At 27.8% G+C, this 19,935-nt stretch overlaps 1 protein-coding gene across 2 annotated transcripts in view; it reads right to left on the minus strand.

The window, feature by feature from the left end:
- LOC107436476 (uncharacterized) overlaps positions 1 to 19,935 on the minus strand; it is a 55,409-nt gene that overhangs the window by 11,164 nt on the left and 24,310 nt on the right. For both annotated transcript variants that reach the window (XM_016048212.4, XM_016048213.4), the window contains one exon: positions 6,291 to 6,387. The gene's annotated coding sequence lies outside the window, so the exon portion shown is untranslated. The remainder of the gene's footprint in view (positions 1 to 6,290; positions 6,388 to 19,935) is intronic.

Raw genomic sequence — 19,935 nt, forward strand, 5'->3', positions numbered from 1 at the left:
TTAAAACTCTCTGGAGTAGTGATTTTTTTTTTAAAAGCCTTTGACAACTTCCACTCGCACCTTTTAAACATTACATTTACAAGATATTCTTTTCAACAATTTTGCCTTTTAAAACTAAAATAAATTGTTTATTCATTGTTACATATATTTTGCTTCAGGAGCACTGAGAATTGTTTTAAGGAGTACTGAGTGCTCCGCAGAGTACAATTTGAGAATCTCTGGTGTAGTGATTTTTTTTTTTTGTAAAAACTTTTGACAACTTCCAATCGCACCTTTTTAAACATTTCATTCACAAGATGTTCTTTTCAACAATTTTGCCTTTTAAAACTAAAATAAATTGAATGACGCAAAATCTGATTCTTAAAAATGGTCAACGCATCAGATTTTTCTTTAAGTTGCTGTAAGGGAAATTAACGATAATGGTTAGACCTGATCATTTTACTAATGGCGATAAAGGGGTCATGGGAAGTCGCTGATTGAACAAATTTTAAACGCTTGAGGTGCAAGGTCACTGTGAGAATAGTATCGATTTATTAAGTAATATAATATTTTTCTTAACTGAGACATTAAAAGTTTATAGGAAAGTATATTGCAATGATTGATAACGATATTAAATTCAACACTTAAGAAGCTTTTCCCTCTCAACCGAACTTAATTGTCGAAGGGGTGGAGACGGGGAGGGAAAATTCTAAATATTATTTTAATTCTTATTAAATTTTTGCAAATAACCTGATGATGGATATTTACTCTATTTGGCAATATCTTTCGAAACTTGTAAAATACAAGGCCGCTTCTCAATCAAATTGGAGAATCTTGCGGTATTTTTGATTCTGCATTAATTTTTCTGGCAAAATTTTGCCAATGCGATTCTGCAATCAACAGTTTAATAAGGAGTTATATAGTATACAGTTGCCTGTTTTTAGATATTTGATAAGTATCTTTGTTTTTATGCAATTAATGTTACAAGAATTTTGTCATCCAAATTTGCTTTTAGCAGTATAAACTGTATTAAAATTAGATTTAAAAAAAAATCTAAACACTGAGAAACGTGTAGTTTTAAATAACTTACTCAAAACCGCAAATTGCATCATTTTATTGCTCTAAAGTTTTGAGGAAAAATTTATAGTTCTAAAAATTATTAAGCGCTATTTATCCTAATCTATAACTAAGCAACCTCATTATTTTCGACTTTTATTGTACTGCAGAATTATACTACATCATCAAAAGTTGGATACGCACAAAAATATCAAGAAAACAAAAATTAAGAATTTAAGCTAAATCCAAAATGGCGAAGGAAGACGCTCTTAAAATTTTTTTAAGAATAAAATAGTTCAGACTTCAAAGATTTTGAAAGTTAGATTTTAAAGAAATTAGGGTACAAAGTTGGAACAGAAGTCCCAGTCGATCGCCAAAAAATTTATAAGGCACTGTAAAATATTCACTGTTAAAAATTCCGCATCAAATTAAGGTTAAGTACCGGCACTCAGAGTGCCAGCATTTTTTTTTAAATCGTGAAATCCATTTTACCGTTTACGGAACAAAAAACTCTGATATACTGTAGTTTTTACAGTAATATTTACTGTAATATCACTGCAATTAAATAAATATTACTGTAAAAAATACGGTATAAAATCTTCCCTAAAAATGGTTTTTACGGATGATATACCTGGGATGAAACTTCTTTAAAGTGCATGATTAAGACTACATTTTAAAACAAAATTGTACTATTTGGCAAGAATAATTAGTTCTTATTCTTTAAATATAAAAGAATTTTAATATAATGTAAAAATGATGTAAAGATTTTATGTTAGGAATAAATATATTTCAAAGATTGTCAATGAAAACAAAAAATATAAATTTATCAATACTTATGATTAAAAACTATAATAATTGTATGGATTTTTGAAATTCATGATTAATCATAAATTAATCATTTTCAGCAAAAATACTATTGGATCAAATTCCTTATTTTGCGAATAAAGTTTATTGATTAGAAATATAAGTTTAGGAGTTGTGGTGGAGGGAAAAAATGATGCAGTGCGGCATAGGGTGATTTAGCGTATGGTATAATTGCTTACGCTAAGTTATCAAATAAAGTACATTAAAGGATAAAAATAAGTAAGCTCAAATGCAAAAAAAAAAAAAAAAAAAAAAAAAAAATGGAAAGAGTTACTAATTTACCTCTAAGAAAAAAGTCACAGTTTAGTTCAGAAGTGAGATTTTGAAAGAAAAAAATTAGTAGAATAAAATTATCTAGTGTTAATAGAATAGTCCGTAACTGTTTAAATCTTACATTTACGCATTAATTTAAACCAAGATTCAATATATTAATTCTAACGATATTCAAAATTTGCTATAATGATCTTGCTTTATTTTTTAGAAGAAACTATAGGATAAAATTTTTTTTATTAGTAAGACTAGTAAAAATTGACTAGGATCTGCCAATATAAATACACAGTTCAGTTACATTAATGTGACCACTACCTACTTATGACGTCAACGTGAAATAACAAATGACAGATGGCAGCACATTGCAGTGGAGCGGCGTATATAAAGGGTGTCCGAGTGAATCGGTAAACATTCAAATCAGTGGTGTGATTCAAAAATAGAACGATTTATTTGATGACCAAAAAGGCATGATGATTGCCTTTCGGATCAAGGGGGGAAGCATTTCTGAAACGGCCAATTTCTTAAACTGTTTGCCTGCCAACATGCCAAAAATATGGATGGAGTTTTCTAAGCTATGGTGCACTGCAAGCTCTTTACTGCCTATACATCCGGGTTACTGCTTCCGATGTATTTTGAACCCATTTGGCTCACAACGTGATCATTGTATTTTGAGACTCTCTTGAGTTGCATTTTTTGTATACGTATATTTGTTGCCAGATTTATTATTTGTATTTTAAAGAAGAAAATCGTTACGAGAATCGCCATTTCAAGACCTGTCATTTCTCGAGAACTCGAGATTGGTATTGTTTACATTTATATTAAAAACACCATCCGCATCGTGCATTGAAACAAAATGCCACTATCCAAAATCAACTTCGGGGCAAATGTGATTCACCACGGACCATGGATGACAGAAATTAACTACGGCTGCGGAGATGTATTCGGGCGAATAAACACGTAACTGTTGAAGAACTGACAGCTTAGATGAATCAATAGGCTACCAACAGTGTCTCCTATGTGACGGTTCAGCGAAGGCCTGGTTAATACACTTATACTGACTGCTGTTTATCGGCGACGAAGGCAGGGATTTGCATGCCAGTACCCCAACTAGATCTCCACAGAGTGGTGACAAATGACTTTTTCCGATGAATCACGTTTTATGCTCTATCGGATAGATGATTGTTGGCGTGTACGACGTGAAACGTCTGAAATCTAACATCTTGCAAAAAGGGCCGAAAGGATTCAATCTGAAGAAGGGAGCATTGTAGTCTGAGGAATGATTCGGTGGCATTTTCCAGGTGCACTATGCCCAGCCTTACATGCCATAATCCTGATGAAAAACAATTCGCATCTACCAGCATATCAATGTGACGTGTCATACAGCTCACAGTTTTCGTGCGAGGCTCGAAGAGCAACAGAATGGGCCACAAACTACTACTCGGACTTAAAACGATCGAGAATCGATGAGACCATCTTGATTGGGTTAGTCGCTCCATGAATCATCTGTCACGTAACCTAACCCAGCTGATCATGATACTGGAGTCGACATGGCTCAACATTCTAGTAAACATCTTTAAGTATTCAATTGACTCTCTTTCTACACGTCTTGCAGTGGTCCTTCTGTGAACGGCGGTTATTCTGACTTTTGACAAGTAGTCACCTTAATGTGACTGAACTGTGTAGTTATCAATATAATAGTATATTTAGCAATATAAATATAATGTAATAGGAGTCAGATAATAATTATAACAGTAATAATTTTTTGTAGTTTTGAGCTTCATCGTATCACAGTTTATAATTTATCAAAAATGTATTTATGGAAACATTTTTTAAGCTAAAATAATTAACTTTTTGAGAGTGTGTTCACTGTTAACTAAGCACATATAGTTTGAAATAAATTTTAATTCAAAATAAGGCATACGGTTTTAAAAATAAGCAGTTAAAGATCCTAGAAAGATCCATATCGAATAATTTATTTCAAGGGTAAAAAATAAATAAGTAAACAATGAAAAAAAAATGTTCCTCCTATCTTAAGGCATAATTTTTTTAAATCGAGTATTAGTCTTGTTGATTGAAGAGTTTACATGAATATCATAGAAGTTTCCATGATAAGAATGTTTGAGATCAAAAATATTTCCGGATAATTTATTTTGTCTCACTAAGTTTGTTATCAAATACAGAGCATCAGTTGAAGAGTAAACAAAAAATGTTCAAAGTAATAAAAAAAAATATTATTTGAAACTATGTTATCGTCCAAACATTTAATGAATTTCATTTAATCAATATTGCTTTGGATTTTTCCGAAAATACTCAACCGTTTCACTTTTCATTATATTTTGCCACTGTAATAGTGCAGTAAAATTGCAATATCGCGTTTTATTTCATTTTTAAAGAAATTGCATCAAAAATACAAACAAAGGCAACATAAATTTAATGACTACAAAACAACTTATACTTACAAATTCGACTATAATTCTATGTTAATTAAGTTATCTTTATTTATTGATTAAAGTTAGCTCAAGTATAAGTAATCTTAATTTTTCCATTAATTATAAATGACAGTTAAGACAACACTACTATTAATACTTAATGGTAAGTACAAAGAGAAATCACTTTCAGCTCAACAATTCTTAAAATGAAACTGTTCACTAACGTTGAATACTCAATCCATACTTTAATAATAATCCGGTAGCCGATTCATATAGCTGTGCGTCTCTCTTTGTTCAAATTCATATCCTAGTGATTCTGAACCCAACCCATAAGACAAAAAAACTATTATATATTACTTATTAACTACTAACTAAGAAAACTATATTAAACTAACTAAACAAAGTCGTCTTTGGAGATAATTGCGACTAATTCTTCGCAAAAAACTTATTGAAGGAAAATGGTCGATATATATGTTACATGGTGAAGAAAACCTTTCACGGTTAGCCTGATTAAAAAGGGTCTTTAAACCGTAATCCGTTGATATCTGGAAATATCTTGACTGTGATCAATAAGAACCGATAGCAACATATGAATCAACAAGGATATCACAGGATTCTAACCCGGATCAACATAATGTTAAGACTTTCGTATGAAAAAAATGCTTTTTAATCAATGATGTTGTATTTATAATTGTAATAGTTAGTCACAGCTGTTAGGTTAAATATGCTATCTTAAGCCTGTGTTCCAAATGCTAATAAAAAAGATGGCTCATAATGTCAATATCAAGAAAAGTCTCAGTTTTCGAAAAATAAAAAACGTACCGGATTTAGGTACTTCAGGAACTATTACATTGTAGGTACTTTCAGGTACTTCAACACTGCAGTATTTGGGCTCATAAAATGTGCAAAATTAAGAATTACTTCTTGATTTTAATGATTTTCATCTATTAAGAGAAATCAAGCAATATTGGAGCTATATTTAACGTATTTGTACATTATAAAGTACAGTCAATTCTTTTTAACTAGATTCGATACCACGTTTTTATCCCAAACGTGACGCATATTTATTTATTTGTCAAAAAATATTTTCCAAATTTGTATGTATTATAAAAATATAAAAATTTTATATATTTATAAAAAAAACTGTGCAAAATTAATAGCTCTAATTGTACCTTCGCCATGGAACTTACTTTTAACATACTTTTTAAATAAAAAAATTTATTTCAGTTTTCAAGGCTTAAATTGTGGCTTTTCTATTTCACTCGGCAAGTGAACATTGAAAATTTCCCTTAATTAAGAGCGATTAATAAACCCCATACAAACTTTAATCCACATAAGTTTTCCGTAAGAAAAAAAAATCAATTTTGTAGCAATGAAACGTTTGGAGCCTTTCTTTGTAATTAAATTGATTAAGAACCATTTTTTGCTCTTCATTTATCTGATTTTTAATTTTATTTAACCGTTTTACCACAATTTGATATCAAATAAATTTAAAACGGCGTTAGCATTAAAACTACCTCACTTGGACTGATGTTTATTTTCTTCTTAGCTCTTAAAATAATTTTTCGGTGTAAAGAGAGTATATTTAAATTTTATGATTTCAATATTTTTGTAAAACACTTTAAACAGATTAGAGTGAGAATAGAATAATACATTTATATGTATGGAAACGATAGGGGAATTTATACCTACCAGATTTGACGAGAAAAATAGGCGTATCTTTTACTCGATCACTAAAATAGACGACTGAGTCAAAGTGAGCTGAATATCATCTCTGGTAGATCATTTTCTGAAAAATAAAAAAAAACTGTAAGTTTGAAGAATGCAGAAGAGTTCATATGAAAAAAGTACCAAGAAATTATTAACAAAATGTCTAAATGTGCACCAAATGCCTTGTTTAGAAGAATTTGTTTTATGCACTTGATAGAAAATAAAAATGTGAAGTATCTTTCATTAAATTATAATAAAGAATTCTCACCTTTATTTAAAAAATTTTTTAGAAGCTTTTGAATAATGAACTTCTAAATTATAGCTCGAATATTCCTTTCAGAAATCAGAAGTTTGAAAGAATATTTTATATTAGATGTTCTAAAACAAATCATTATTGCAGTAAATTAAATAGACATAAAGATATAAAACGTTGGACAAAACTTTTATGGTATTTAAAGGTAATTTTTACGAATTTTACATTTTACTTACAGAAAGGAGTACTGATTAAAATTGGAGAACCTGGAAAAATCGTGACTGCTTTGCTTCGCATATTTCGTTCTTTTGACTTGCATTGTTGATAGAAACAAGATCTTGTTTACATATGAAACACTCATTCTAAATTCCAGCTCTAATTCTTAGAAAACAGAGAGCGCAAACTTAAAAAAGGATGAAGGAAGAGTAGCGTGATATTTTCGACGGTTCCTTTTTTGAAATTTTAGCTTGCATTTAGTGAATTACAACTTTTTCTCAAAAATGAAGGGGTCTTTTCGGACAAAAATACTTGCAAAGCGGAGGATTGTAAAAGACCTTCGTGACTTCGAAGAAATTCATCATATTGCCAGTGTGATTCACGGCTTCAGTAAATAAGCAAAGCATTGATATTGAAATTGCGACTAAAATACTTTAATATCAATGCCTATTTTGTCGAAGAGTTGGACTTTCTTTAATATCTTTGATTTTCCCCAATTGTTTTATACTTCAGAATGATTTATGCCGATACAAAAATTTGAAAGATAGATCACAGAGCTCGCTATTTTTGTAAGATTAAGCGCATTTAAAAGAACACGCACCATTTTAAATCTGGGTCTTGCAATTTTTAGGATTAAATTAAGAATTGATGGAGTACTGATTGAGACAAATTAAATTCAATTAAATGAATTAACATAGAATTCTAATTATAAGAACTCATTATAATGAGGATATAAATACGTATAAAACACATATAGTAATAAATAGATCTAATATTTTTTTATAATAACAAACTAGAATACTGCACAGACAAAATGTTTTTCTTTCTATGAAATTATAACTTAAGAGTAGTTTGTAAGTTGAGCAAAGCTGGAAAGTAAAGAATAGTATAAAGTAGATTACTTTTCTATTGGCGACTGATATTTGGGGTACTTTTCCCCTTAATTTTTTAAAAGTTGCTCAATCTTTTATTAGTGAATTTCTTATTGATGATCAATCTAACCAATAGAGATAATTCCGATTCGAGATACAGGCGCTTAGAAGAAGATGTCTTGTTTTTATCCTTATAGAAAAAAGTCATTGTTGTATTTAATAAAATAATAAAATATTCTTATCAAGCATCAATAGTCTGAGCGCGTAGTAGTATGACAATACTAGACATGGCATAGTATTTGCTTAATCTAACCGATATATATATATATATATATATATATATATATATATATATATATATATATATATATATATATATATATATATATATATATATATATATATATATATATATATATAATAAAATAATATGTAAAATAAAATAAGAACCCACTACTTTATGCATGAAACAAAAATGTTCGGATGTACTGTTCTCATTATTCTGAATAAAAGTTCTAGCAAGCACGGCTTTAAGAAACAATTTATTACACTCTAAGAAAAATCGTTAAAATATGTAATAGCAGAAAACTTAATAAGTTGTTCAGCTTAAAGATACTTTAGATTATATTGAACCCTATCATTGTACAGTTTACATCATAGTCAACGTTTGAAGGATTAATATTTGCATTGAGATATGATTATTTATTTTTTCGAAAGAAATATGTATTTTAGTTTAAAAAAAGAAAAAAAAAAGGAAAACGATCCTTTTGTCAAACTACAAATATTTTAAAACTTTTATATAGACAATTATATTTTATGACTAATATATGTAATAATTTTCCTAATATGGTGGGAGCGTAAATATAATATAAAAAATTATTATTATTATTATTTTTGGATTCGTATAAAATTTAAAACCTTATTTATTCTATATAACACTTTTGTTGTAACAAAAGCTATCGACTTTTTTTTTATCATTCATTAAAACATTTCTTTAACATCTCGTATATAACAGATTTATAATTCAAATAACTATTTAAAAAATATGATTTGCTTAAAATATTGTTCATTATGCTCTACATTTTTTTAAAAATAATTACAATAACATTTGTCAGAAGCCAAAAAGAATTGTAAACAATTAGCCTCATTAATTCAAATGTCAACAGGGATAAAGAGTCATTAATAAAGTTTTTTTTTTGCTTTTAATTTTTTGCTATTGTTTTTATTGTTTTATTTGTTGTCAAACAAAATATTATTGACAATAATTATTTAAAAGCTCTTGAATTTTGAAAAAAAAAAAAGATTGTTTTTCAAAAAGAGTTGCGATGTTTGCAAATCAAATGCCAATTATTTCTTTTTATAACAATGAATATCGATCAATAATTAAAATTTATAGTATACTTAATTTTTTACCTTTATCTGATTAAATTTTAATATAAAAATTTAGATAAAATTTTACGCACAAACTATTAGACAGGTTTTTATAAGAAAAACAAATTGAAAATCATGTATGCAACTTTGTTTTTTAACAAAATTATACCGCTGATGAAAAAATACTGTCGGCATTTTGGTTGAACCAATAACAATTTATTTTATCATTTCATTTCAATTCGAAGATTAATATTAAAAAAATATTCTTCAGAAATATTTAATGCTCGTCTATCAAATGCGTATTGAAGATTATATAATACATCAAATACATATTTTTATGAATTTATTTCAGATCAAATAAAATTTGTTTGCTTACTTAGCAAAAATATTTTCGTTTATTATGAAAAACGCTGCAATTCTTCAATTACACTGCGTTATAAAACAGAATATTGATTTAATATTTAAAAATGATATCATAAAAACATATTTCCTCATTCAAATTAGGCAAAAATATACGTAAAACTTTTAGCTTTCATTTAACGATTATACTAAAAGTATTTACGTTCGCTTAAGAAAAAAAATGAACCTGATTATAGTATTTTTTTAAAAGCAGAATAATTTACCATTTTAGAAAATTTTTATCTATGTAATGTTTGCTAATCTAGACCTTAAATTATTATTTTTTAAATTTGTATATATATCAGAAAATTGTTGGAAGGCAAGGTACTAAAAATACTAATCTAAATATTTAAATATATTACAAGGTTTAAAACAGGAAAATAAGAACAAATTTTTGAAGTTTCTGGCAAATACTCAGGTTAGCCTGAAACAGAAATTATTTGAATAACTGATGCTTTATCTTTAGAGTTATAGATGGTTAAGATTTATTGTAAGAGATGCTTAAGATCTGTTAAAGAAAATACGAAAGAAACTAAATACTTTTAAAGGCTTTTTACAAAATGTTAGACTTCTCGATTTGATTCTTTCTAATTACAAACTATACTTTAAGGTTTCTTTTATATTGCTTGTTTTGTTGAAAGTTTGAAGCCCTATTAAACTGACATTTCTCAGTGTTTACGCAATCCCGATAAAAAATACTTAAGGAAAAAAGCTTAATTCATTTTGTTAATAATTTATGGTGATTTTAAATATTTTATGAACGATTTATTATAATTATAAAAGTCTAACACAGTTAAATAGATTAAATACGAAATTCTTCAAGCGAACCATACCGAAGATAACATATTTTAGTTTTTTGTACTTAACTAGCTGAATGTTCAGTGTGAAAAGTAATTAGTGAGTGTTTTAAATTGGCAAATTGCTTAGAATGATGTACTGTGCATGAAAAATAAATAAATGGAACACCTTGAACAATTTTTAATCGAATTATCGGATTTTTATGTACTGAGATTCAATTTTATTGGTGTGACCTCAAACATGCTAATTAATTAACTCCGACGATATTTTAGGTTGCGAAATCCGGCACAAAAACGTACTTTCTCTGAATAAACATACCTTATATTCGGCGGTTTCAGATTTCTGACCCTTAAAATCTGGAAAATATGGTCCCAATCGGATCCCAATCAGAAGAGCTGTCGAAAGGTAATTTCAATTTTAATTTTCAAATATTGCCTTATATTTTGAGTATATTTTAAGTGAATCAAAAATTTTCTACACACAATTATGAAATTAGCTTATCTAAAGAAAATTTCGTGCAAATTTTTTTAAAATTTACTATGTTTTATTTTGTTTAGTAAAAATCGAAAAAGTTTGAATTGTGAGAACTTGTGTGAAATGTTTGAGTTTAAGATTTTCAAGAATCGAATTTTAAATATACGACTTCCTTAAAATTAATGATTTTTTGTACTTTTAATGTGAAATTTAAGTCATGAATTTTTTCGAATGCAAACGAGTCTTTGAAAGTGATCCAAATCTAAGACTTGAATTTTTGAAATTTTAGTTATATTAAAAATCAGGAGTTATTTTGGGAAATATCATGTTTGTGAAAGAGCACAAAAACTAACAGTCTCCAGAGGCTTTTGTGAATTTGTGAACAAACTTATCATAGTCAGAACCTAAAATTACAATGTTCTGTTTCTCTGGAAGAAAAGCACAAAATGCATCTTTTCCTTGGAGCTGTTTTAAAATAATGATCTAAAGATTCCTTCGACTCCGTTTTCCAAAAGAAGAATTTAATGAAGGATCTTTTTTTTGAATCAAAAATATAGTAAATGATCCGTTTTTAAGACAATATGTTTTGTGAAGGGTTCTGTTTTTAAAGATAAGATAATCTTTAGAGAGTCCATTAACGGACCTTAAGTTCTTCTAAAATGATTTCTTAACTCGTATTGTTTAATGCAAAATGTAGTTAGTGAATATTTCAAATCCATTAAGTTCTTTTAAATAATTGAATCTAAGAACTGTTTCCTACTTTAGTTTTCCTCAAATCGAACGCTATTTAGCATTTAAACTGTTTCTCGTTACAAGAATTTCTTTTAGTAAAATCATCAATTTAAAGTACTTATATTTTATATTGATAATGTAAATAAATTAAAGAGTATCAGAAGAACAAGTTAAACAAGAATTCAAAGACAAAAGAGCTTTAGAATATAAAGAGACACCAAGAAGTTGTTTACAATATTTTCCCCCCATTGAAAGCTGTCAGATTAAAATATTAAGCGTCGCCAACAGTTTTAATCATACTCTGGGGCACCTTGTATTTAGCAGAATAAATGAATCTGTTAAATACGCGGGGTAAAAACCTGTCAGCTGGTGTGCCAGTATAAAACTGCTTATTTCATAGAGAAATACTGTTATTTAAAAACTAACACCTATCTTTTAAGCAGATAAGTGCTGCTATTTTAACAGAAGAAAAAAACTTAATAAACTAATTATTTCAGCATTGAGGTGGATGAGAGCCACAAGCAAAGCTACGCAAGACCAATCAACGCAGGGATTCGGACCTCGGTCACCTCACTGGAGACGAGTACTCAGTCCTCTGTGCTGCCAAAGCTCTAGTTTTGATTATGAAGAAAACTCTTAAACTGTCTTATTGAACTCATATTTAAGTGTAAAAGCACATGAAATTATCGTGACTCACCCTTATAAAATTGCCTGGCAACTTAACTTACCAAAAACTTATTCCTAAAGAAACATAATGCGATAGCGAATCATTTTGATTCTAAAGTCGAATAGCAGTTTTATTTATACAAAACCATAAAGTAGTTTCTGAAAAGTAAGAGCAAGTATAGAAAATAATCGTAAAATGATTCGAAAAAAGGTAAACTTATTGTATGGTAAACAAAACTGAAAGCCAAAAACAGGAATTTGAAATAACGGTTTTAATCCGTTTATGATTAAGATGAAAAACAGTAAAAAACCGTATTGTCAACAGAACAGCTTTAAGCAAATATAAGGAGAAAGTCCGTAAAAAAACGGAAATGTTATACACTTCGCGAATAACAGTTAACCCTTTCGAGCCAACTGTCACAAATACGTGCCAGCATAAAACCGTATCAACCAGGGTAAAAAGATAAAACTGGATTTATTTAATTCACCATTACTTTGTTCAAAATAAAACTATTTAGTTATACTTTGAATTAACATTGATTATATATATGATTAAACTAACAATAATTAAAGTAAAAGCAAAGTAAGTCTGTCAAATTAGAAACGACTACATTTAAGTTACCGTTTTTTATTTAATTACGTCCTGATCCTGATTTTGTACGAATGCTTTTCTGAATCACCCGTCCCCAAGGGGTTAAAGACAGAAAAAAATTGTATTTTTCTTTAAACAGTTTCTTCCAGTGAAAAATGTTTTTTTCTCTTTTTTTCTGTAGAATTTACAGTTATTGAATTTATAGGGGGTAGCCACAATGCACTCATAGCTAGACAGAACTTTTAAGCTGGATATTTGAGAATTTTCAAAATGTCACAGCCGTGTATTTATACGAAATTTTTTTCCAAAATAAATGAAGTGATGTAATTAAAATTTATACATGAATTTTATTAGAATTAACGTACCTGAAACTTTTGCGAGAAACAGTGGTTTGAAGAGTTATCTTTATGAAAAAATTATCGCCATAAAAATAACTTGAAATACATTAAGTTTAAAACTTATGGTGAAAGAAATATCTTAATGGTTTCAACTTAAGAGGAAATTAAAGGTAATCGTAGTCTGTTAAATTTTGATTTATTGCAAAATTTGTTAAAATTGAATTCGAGTTTTATTAATCAAAATACAACAAATTTTGATTTCAATGATATTTCATGCCTTGCTCTTTTTAAATTCTGATATTTTCTATTTTGAATAAAGCTACACACAATGAACAGAAATGCCAAAGGATTTAAATATTAAGTTAAAATATTCATTTTACTGGAGTAAAGATTTAAATGTGATAGTTGAAATTTCACTAGTTTTTATTTATTAGTTTTAGTCAACATACAATTTATACATTTTCGACATCGTTTCTTTTTTCTTCTTAAGAATTCCGAAAAAAAATTAGACTTTCTAAAAATTAGATTCAAATGAAGGTTCGAGTTCCACGAATGAACAAGAGCATGAAAAATTGATGATTCAAAATTGATTACCTTTTGGTTCTGAAAAGGAATGGGGTCAAGCCCAGCAATTTTTCCATCTAAATTGATAGTTGTTGAAAGTAACGCTCGCATCATTTTTATACCATTAATATTTTTTCACCACCAATAAATCAAGAACAATCTGACGAAAAAGTTAATACCAAAATTATTAGACTGAGTGAATGTTTTACAAAAAAGTAAGCCGAAGTTAGGGGAAAAAAGGAGTTAATATGGGAAAAAATTCAAGAAGAAAAGAGTTAAGAGATAGTGCATTAATAATAATACGACATACTGAAATTTTTTTTACATTCATATTGAAAATTATATAAAAGATACTTGAAACACATAGAGTTATATTAGAATTATATACATTAGGTTAGATATCTTTGAAATGATATTAATTTCTATTTCTTGATTTTTATTTATTTATAATTTTTCTTTGCTATTTTAATCAAATATAATTAAGCTAAAAATATTGCTAGATAAAAAAAAATAATGAAAATGATGCCTGTAACTTTTTATACATTAATCCACTAATTTTCGGCGACAAAAAGTTGTTTATATATGAAAAAAAGGTAGTACAGTGTGGTAGAAAAAAAAAAAAAAACGAATCTCTCAAAATAACTTTTGTTCTAACGTTTGGATTTTCACGAACTAGAATGGAATCTTAACGGTTTGAAAGGAAAACCTCAACTATTGTAATTAAAATTCAATTTCTGGATAGCCATTCGAGTGATTTAGTTCTAAATTTGTTATAAAGTTATGTTCTATAAGATATATATATATATATATATTTATATATTGTAGTTGATTCATTTCTTAATGAAGTGCATCGCTTACGATTAAGATCAAATATTCGATATTTATTGAGCACTTTGACTTGATATACAAAAGGACTTTTATTAGAAATATGATAGAGGTTCGTTTGTTATGAATGTGGAATAACTTTAGATTTTAGATATCATTATTATGACCTGTTTTGTTTGACTTCCTATCTATGCAAAAACAAAACTGATTTTATTTAATCATTTTACAGGAGTTAGTCCCATTTAACTTGAGAGTTACCCGTTTATCTGAATTGGGTTGCAAAATTTTAACTTGTTGAGTTTAATATTATGAAACGAATACAATCAGCCCACTCAAAGAAGTACCACTAATATAATATGAAATAATTTATACTTATTTCATATTATTTAATAAAGCGCAATGTAAAAAATTCCGGAACAAATTAAGTTAAAATATACCAGCACCCAGGGTGCCTATTCTTTTTACCGTGCAATTTTACGGTACAAAAAATCTGATACACCGTAATTTTTACAGCAATATTTATTGTAAAATCACTGAATCACTATATTAAATTTAAATAATACTTTGAAATGTACGGCATAAAATTTTACGGTAAAATTATTCTTTCGGAAGATGCACCCTGGGTACCAGTATTTTTTACTGTAATTTGAATTCACCGGAATTTTTTACGTTGTGGATTATTCAGTTACAAAGGGGGGGGGGAGTGCATTCTTAAATGCTGTAATTTTTATGAAATTTTAATTTTAAATAGTATGTAATACATTTATATTAGTATAGTATTTTGAAGAATCAGTGTTAACTATTTGATATTTAATGATTAATAAACAATTATAATTAGAACTGTTAATATTTGCATGAATAAATATAAGTGACATTTAGATTTAAAAATAGATCAATGCAAATCAAAGGCATAATATGTGTGCGATAATACTATTTTTTCCTTCCAAAGAAATCTCTAATTGAAGAATATTCAGACGCGTTAAATTTCTAATTTTTATATTACCACATTATAACTGATGGTAGTGAAGTGGTTTAACATTGGTTTCATACAACATAATTTTGTTCCGTATACAATTAAATGGGGACGATATGTTATGATAAAAATGTTACAATGAAGGAGTAGCTTAAATTTTTTTTATCGCAAAATAGTCAAATAGGAAGGAGCTTATCTAGCCTCTGTTTAACGTATGAAGAATTATGCTTTCTTATGCTTAGGAAAAGGAAATGCTTTATTCAAGTCTATTGTTTTAAACTCCGTGACAGCATGACTTCAAGATCATGAAACAATATCATTAGCATAGTCCTTTTTGGCACATATAGCATTGTTAATAAAAAGTTAAGTTGCTCAGTCGAAAAATGTGAAATAAATCAACTAAAGATATTAATGTTGTAATGGAAACCAGATGATTAATAAATTTTTTAAAATGCCACTATTATATTGAAATTTCATAATACGCAATATTGATTGCGTATTATGAATTTATATTTATTTATTGAGAAAAACAAAGAAATACTCTTTCACAAATTGTTTTTTTTCTCGTTACAGTAGAATGTTTCATTGTTACATTATGAAAAAATTGTAAGACTTTGATTTTATAAAATAACTTAAATCTGCTTAAACTTTTATAAAATAATTTTTTGAATTGATCAAAACAAAAGATTTCCAAAAATAATTATGCTAGAAGCATGTGGTTGATGTGTAGTCATTGTTCCAGAACGAATTAGTTTTCATTAAGGGAAATAAACTATTAATAATTAAACTTAAGCGGAAAAAAACGAGGTAAACAAAAGAAAAGAAAAGTTTCTAAAAAGAAATATTTGTTTGTGGACTAAATATAAAACTAACAAGATACTCGCTTTTATTTGCTTACAATTACGTAAGACGTCTAGTTGTTTATCTAAGTTATAAAATTAAAAAAAATAAATTAAAAACTGAAGATTTCAAGTTTACTAAAAAAGGAAGAAATAATTGTATTTTTTTTCACACATCAAACGAAGAACGTGGGGTACTTTTAGGTGGGGGGGGGGGTCGTTCAAACATGACGCAAGCATGTTTTAATAGTTTTGGACTTCTTTGTCGGCAAAAATAAGCAAATCACAAACCTCATCCTTTCCCTTTTACTTTAACTGGGATTTTTACTTGTAGCAATCTAATTTCACGATTAAATCAAATAAACGATGTAATTTTGCTAAAACAAAATTCATGCTTCAATTCATGTTACAAAATTTTGAATAAAATATTTCGTAACAGTTAAAAATGTCACTAATATATATATATATATATATATATATATATATATATATATATATATATATATATATATATATATATATATATATATATGTCTCTTTTTTAAAACGTGGTTTTCAAAGATTTCTACTTTAATTTATTTATTTTGGTTATCGTAAATAGATCCCTGATGTTTGAAAGATAATTAAGTTTTAATTAAAGCTGCTTTGAATTATGTTCAAAAGAACAAGTTTTTTTTTGATAAACAGAAGAACTTCTAACCAACGCTTCATGCAAACCCAAAAATAGTCTTTCCAAAAGTATGTTTTTACCATCAAATATATTTCACGATTTAGGGAAAAGTCGATAGCTAGGTTCAATTTGTGTGGTGAAAAAAAACAGAGAGAAAAAACTTAAGAAAACCTAAGAAAGGACTTAAGAAAATCTATCTAAATCCATCACGCAACATCTTGAAGGATTCGGGAAATAAGATCAATATAATCGTTCATTTAAAAGATGAAAGGAAGAGAGATCCTTGTTAAAGTCATTTTCCTAAATGTTCCCCACTAAATTTTCATTATTTCCCTTTGCATTAGATATGCTCATTATATAATCTAACAGCCAAAATGTAACGAAAACAGCTAAAATTACGAAACTTTTCGACAACCATGAATGCACAATAACAATAACAATGCGCTAAAAATTATTCGCTTAATTCACTAAAAATAGCATCCCAATTAATTTTCTTCTTTTTTTTTAAATAGTTTTTCAATTTTCATTATTAGTTTAAGAGACATGACTTAAATCTGAACAGAAAGTAATCTTTACATAATAAAGTAAATGAGGATTTATTACCAATATATCGAGTCTTCTAACGATTAGACAAAGGACAAATTCATTATGCCTGATATTGCAACTGGTATCCACTTTTCACATTTAAAACAGGTATTTTAGTCTGAATATGGTTCGAATTTGTTGAGAAATCTTAATCCATAGCTGAATTAAGCCATATTACAGTGAAAACTAATATTTCTTTAACTCGATTAGAATCATTGTTCAATTTAAGATTTCAACAATATTTGCACGAATTGACGGAATTGCAAAAACTGCTATCTTTTAATCTACATCATTTCAGGCTTTTGAACATTTATAAAATGAAATGCTATAGTACAGTGATGAAACAGCGCAACAACAACTAATTTTAACACTATCTGGCTATATATAGAGTGTTCAATATTCATAATCCGCAATATACAATATATTTAGAATCTTTCAAACATGAAATAATAAGAAAATATTTGCATCAGGGGCCATGAATTAATATTTAAGCAAGTGGAAATAAAAACACTATAGGAAACTAACAAATCACTATTTATTTCGACTGGGCTGCTAACACCTAAACCTGTTTGATTATTCTTAATGATTGTATTTTGAATGACAAGTGCTATCCACTTCATTAGTTAATAAAATTTTGTTCTTTACCTTCCTACAGCATTAATTTTCGAACCCTAACGTGTAAACCTCTTTAGAAAGAATTCTAAAAATATATATTAAGGGTGGTCATTACGGAACAACATATACAACAATGTGCCTAGTTTTCATAAAATCTGACATGTAAAAAAACAATTAAATAATATAAAGAACAGTAAGAAGTGGCAAAATTCTTAAAAGGGGGAACTGGGACCACTTTGTATGACCATTTTTACTGTCTAAGCCTATATATATATTTATTGTAAGGGATTATCAGATAAAAATTACTTAAAAAATTTCTGAAATTATATGTTAAAAAAAATCAGAAATTTATTCCCGATTTTAAGTTCTAGTATTGAATTTAAGATAAGTTTCAACTGCTCAGAAATGATTTATCTTAAATGGTTTAAACGTATTCGCTTATACAAAAATAATTGTAAGCAATTTTTTTTAAAGAATCAATATGTATGCAGATTTAAAAGATTTCATTAAAAGCGTTTTTAAAGCTGAATAAATAATCTTATTGAATTAAAAATATTAACAATTGATTTTTATTTTAGCTATTGAGCCCTTCCTTTTTTTCTTCTCAAAATTTTTTTGGTCCTCGTGAGGGTTTGTGTTCTCAACATACCTGTTTTTACACGGAGAAAAAAAATCTGGTAAAATTACCATACTGTATGGAAATTATAGTTAAAATTAAAAACAAACAAACAAACAATATTCTGCTTAATAAAACCAAAATATATGATATTTAAACCATTAATTTGGTAATTTTTCCGTAATATATGGTGACGTTTTACCAGAAATTCTGGTTTTTAAAATTGTAATTTTTATTACCACACAATTAGTAAAAAATACGAAACTAAAAAGTAAATTTATCCGAACGAATAATTTTTATGCCATCCTCTAAGGCAGTGTTTCCCAAACTTATGACTTCTGTGTACCCTTTCTAAATTTTTCGTAACGCTGTCTACCACCAATAGGAAAAAAATAATGTATTTTTTACTATAAGAAATTGCACAAAAGATAAAAATCACAACTGGCTGTTGACACCACTAATTATTAACTGTTAACTCTGCAAAAAATAGCCAATAGAAAAATACATAATCGTAATTTTCATGACTAGCTTTATTTTTAAATAAAATTTTTTGAAATTTTCGTTTGTTCATATTTCACATAGGAACGCGTACCCCCACTATCCCGTACCCTTGGGGGTACGCGTACCACATTTTGGGTTGCACTACTCTGAGGCATTATTTTAAAATTCCCAAATTTTACCCTATTTACCAAGTTTTGTCATATATTATAAAACCATATTTTATTGTTAATTTTACCAAAAAAAAATTACTAAAGCGCTTCGCAAAAATTAATTTTTGGTATTTCCATAAAGCCGCGAATTTTACCATAATCTGGTAGTTTCGACCATGCTTTTTTTCTCAGTGTACATTACATGAAATTGTGATAGCATACGGAAACGTTGTTAAATTATTATCGTTACGTCATTTTTCATGTTTGTAAAATTATGTAACACGTAATGTTGTAACAATAATTATTCGAAAAACATATTAATATATTTTATTGTTGAATGAACATATTAAATTAAGATCTAAGGAAGTAAATGTCATTCATCCATGAGTCGATCACTCATCAGATTCCTTACAGTGTGTTTCCTGTGTTACAGTTTCTGAATGAGATCACAAATATCATGTCTTCTTCATTCATAAGAAATAAATTTATTTCCTAACATAAACAAATCAATTGAATGGAACTACAGCTACAAATGTAGCATTTCCTTTTACTGTGAAAAAAGAAAATATGAATGGGAGA

Source organism: Parasteatoda tepidariorum, chromosome 11 (genome assembly GCF_982258835.1).
Source record: "Parasteatoda tepidariorum strain Cologne lab strain chromosome 11, Ptep-v5.0, whole genome shotgun sequence".
Taxonomy (NCBI): domain Eukaryota; kingdom Metazoa; phylum Arthropoda; class Arachnida; order Araneae; family Theridiidae; genus Parasteatoda; species Parasteatoda tepidariorum.